We start from the raw sequence: 4,333 nt of genomic DNA, 5'->3' as shown, positions 1-4,333 counted from the left end.
TGGACTTGGTGATGTATGGCTTAGATTCAGCTGCTTGGCCATGGAAACCCATTCCATGAAGCTCTCTGCGTACTGTACGTGGGCTAATTGGAAGGTCAAAGTTGGCGACCTCTTTGCTGACTCCTCTCTGTTAGTTTACGTGGCCTACCACTTTGTGGCTGACTTGCTGTTGTTCCCAAACTCTTTAATTTGTTTACAATAAAACCAACAGTTGACTTTGGAATATTTAGGAGCGAGGAAATTTCACGACTGGATTTGTTGCACAGGTGGCATCCTATGACAGTTCCACGCTGGAAATCACTGAGCACCTGAGAGCGGCCCATTCTTTCACAAATGTTTGTAGAAACAGTCTCCATGCCTAAGTGCTTGATTTTATTCAGCCAAGTGATTAGGACAGCTGATTCTGTTCATTTGGATGGGTGGCCAAATACTTTTGGCAATATAGTGTATTCAACACTCTTCTGCCATCTGGTGGCTAAATTGGATAGTGCACCCGTCAATTCGTCACGTTTCTTGTGTCAGGTATACAGCGACACATGGGGCCACATGAATTCCCTTCCTACTGCTCCATGTTTATTGTATGCATATTGAAATAGTATAAATAAATAAAAAAGATAGCGAAAGAAAGCAACATGCGCTAATATTTACCAAATCCAGTAAGAGGTAGGGTGTTAACTGGAAGCAGGTCAACTGTCTACTCAAAACTTCTATTTGTTTCCTGTGTAGAAGAAGCAGGAACAGGAACTTGAAACAACACATTTTCAAATGGTGCAATTGCCATCCTCCTGCATACCTTTGATCTACTTCCTGTTCCTGTCTACGGCGCCAAGCCTTCTGTGTACTGTGTTACATACAAATTAACTTCCTATTTCAAAAGTATGTGTGTATTAATGTTACCTGTAACATTCCAGAGGCTGTTCACCTTGGAGACATGCTGCAGATATGGATATGAGTACGGCCTGGCGTGAGATTTACACCATTTAATTGCTCAGTTTGTGGTAAAAGCTTTTCTCAAAATAGCAGTTTGACTTTACATATTAGAGCGCACGCAGGAGAAAACACATTCAATTTATTTTTAAATTAAATTGTTCAAAGGTATGGCAAGTAGGAACATATTTTCATTTGCAATGCTGCCCTGTCAAAGAGGAAACATTTACATGTAAGATATGTTGAAGTGTGACGATAATCTTGCTGCTATTGATCTCTCTCAACAGTCCACACATGCTCGTAACATAAATGAGTGTTTAAGTCAGACAAACACTTTTCAAGCATAAAACATACAACGGAAATGTCTGCAAAGTGTGGACACCGCATCCCGGCCATCCACACAGCAACGTACCCATACGAGTTCCGGCCAGGGGATGGCGCCCCCCCAACTGGGGAGGAAGTCAATGCACCCCGTCCGCACGCCAGCCCCCAAACCAGCCGGCAAGCCAACGCCAGCCATCCCCCACAAGCGCACAGATACCAGCCACAGTCCCCCAACCACTCCAACCCAACACAGCGACGCCAACCGCCGGCAGTACCACAGCAACCATCACCACCACCGCCCGTCCGCAGTACAAACACCCACGGCCGCCGAAACCGAAACAAAAAAAAGCGACCTACCCCGTAAACCACAACAACGCACACCCCCAGCTACCACAGAGGCCACCAACCCACCTACCCAAACTCATCCACATACAGGCCAATCGATCCACCGGACATCCACACCCATACACACACCTACACATACATACACACATACATACACACATACACATATACGTACATATTTGTATATACACTTACATACACATACACACATGCATGCATATACATATACTGTGGAGTTTGTAAACAACGAGACAGGAGACGTGAGCGTAGTCGAGGAAGTTTACTAGCTCCAACCTAGCATGTCATACATTCGACAACAACAACGACCTCTCAACCGGAAGCGGAAGTTCCTAACTCACCCTCCGCCTCTTCTCTTAAAGCTACAGTGTCCTCTTAGGTGAATGTCTCTCATTATATGGTTTGGGTCACCACAATACTTACTTACTTACTTACTTACTTACTTACTTAAGGTTGTCCATCATATCCGATGACGACAATCCATCTCTATGTTTTGTGAGTCCTCATGTGGCTGAATAGTCCAATCCGTGATCCACATGATCTGCCGCAAACAGAGCAGGTGAAGGCACTGACTGGGGGTGCAGGTGTGGCAATGGCTTCATGCCTTCTTTGACGCTTCCTGGCTCGTTGACCACTTCGGTCCTCCTCAAGCTTATGAACTCCTTGTTGGAGGAGCTGCCGCCAGGTGGAACGTTGGACTGCAGTGTCCTCCAGCTGGGTCGGGTTCAGGCCGCATTTCTTCATGACAGTCTTCATTTGATCTTTATAACGCTTTTTTGGGCCTCCTGCCAAGCGGTGACCAAGATGAAGCTGACCATAAAGCACCTTGCGTGGTAAGTGTTCTTCTGGCATCCTGATAACGTGGCCTAGCCAGCGAAGTTGGTGCTGGGTGACTGTAGCCTCCACACTGGTGCAGTTGGTCTTGCAGAGTATTTCATTGTGGGGGACTCTGTCCTTCCAGGATATCCCCAGGATGCATTGTAAGCACCTGATGTGGAAGACCTCCAGCTTCCTGAGGTGGCGGCTGTACAGGGTCCACGCTTCACAGCTGTAGAGGAGGGTCGTCATGACCACAGCTAAATAGACCGCTACCTTGGTATGTAGCTTAAGGTCTTTGTTCTGGAAGACCCTTCCCCTGAGTCTGCCAAAAGATGCTGACGCCTGCTTGATCCGGTTTTGAACCTCCCTGTCGATACTGCAATCGTCAGAGAGAAAGCTGCCAAGGTATTTGAAAGAGTCCACTACTGCTAGTGGTTTATTGTTGATGGTGAAGGTTGGTGGATGAGGTGGAGGAGTGGATGCCCACTGGCATATTACCTCGGTTTTTGCCACGTTGACAGAGAGGCCCAGTCTGCCATAAGCACTTGCAGCGGCTGAGAGGGTAGCTTGCAGCGCTTCCGGTGTGTGGGCCACAGCTGCGCAGTCATCTGCGTATTGGAGTTCGATGACTTGCACTGGTGCGACTTTTGTGACTGCTTGGAGCCTCCGGATGTTAAACAGGTTCCCGTCAAGTCGGAAGTCGACGGTAACGCCACTGCCCTTCTTGATCCTCTCATGAAGCAGCAGTGTCACACACAGGAGGAAGATATTAAACAAGACTGGAGCAAGAACACATCCCTGGCGTACACCGGTGCACACCTTAAAGGGTTCTGATTCCTGGCCGCCAATAGTCACACGTGACATCATCCCTTCATGGAATTGCCTTAGGATGTTGACAGACTTCTGTGGGCAGCCGAACTTCAGGAGGATATTCCAGAGAAGCTCCCTGTTGACAGCGTCAAAAGCCTTCGACAGATCAATGAAAGCAACAAAGAGGTCCTGGTGCTGCTCCCTACATTTCTCCTGAAGCTGCCGTGTTGTGAACACCATGTCCACAGTGCTCCTGTTCTTCCTGAAACCACATTGTGACTCCGGCAACAGGTCTTCCGTGATGTTGTTCACCAGCCTGTGTAGCATGACTTTAGCCAAGACTTTACCAGCAACAGCCAGAAGTGAAATGCCACGACTGTTGCCACAGAGGGACTTGTCCCCCTTGCCTTTGTAGATGGTGATAATATTGGCATCTCTCCACTGCTGAGGGACAGTTTCATGCTTCCACACTTTGCTGATGACAAGGAAAAGGGCACGGATGGAAAGGTAGCCTCCTTGCTTGAAGATCTCTGCAGGGATGCTGTCAAGACCAGGGGTCTTGTTGTCTTTCAGAGACCTTATTGCACTCTTAACCTCTCCAAAGGTTGGTGGAAGGTCAAGGTCATGGATGGTTGGGTAGTCAGGTAGGTCCTCCAGAACTGAGGGGTCTGTTGGGGCGGGCTGATTTAGCAGAGTTTCAATGCCAAGGACTGTGTGGTGGCTGACCGTGCACCAGTCTCCCCACATTAAAAGATTCCACGCACAGGCGTCCTCCATATAGGGAATCCACCCTAACATCCCGGAATATGTGGATCACGGATTGGCCTACACAGCCATCTACGGATCCACAAATAGACGACCCTACGGAGGACAGTCATACTCGTTTCGAGTGACCGCCGCCGACGACGACCATCGTTAGACTTTAGCGGGGAGACAGAGCAGTTTCTTGGGCCGTAGATGGTTTTCATTGCATCGTAAAAGTTGTGCATATCATTTTTGTTGGCATGAGATTGTATTTCAGCTGCCTTTGATATCCACCACTCATTCTTCAGGGCACGCAATTTTGACTGCACCTCCCTTCTGGATGTTT

The sequence above is a fragment of the Entelurus aequoreus genome, linkage group LG10, assembly GCF_033978785.1.
Source record: "Entelurus aequoreus isolate RoL-2023_Sb linkage group LG10, RoL_Eaeq_v1.1, whole genome shotgun sequence".
NCBI lineage: Eukaryota > Metazoa > Chordata > Actinopteri > Syngnathiformes > Syngnathidae > Entelurus > Entelurus aequoreus.
Note: the sequence above shows the minus strand (reverse complement) of the source record.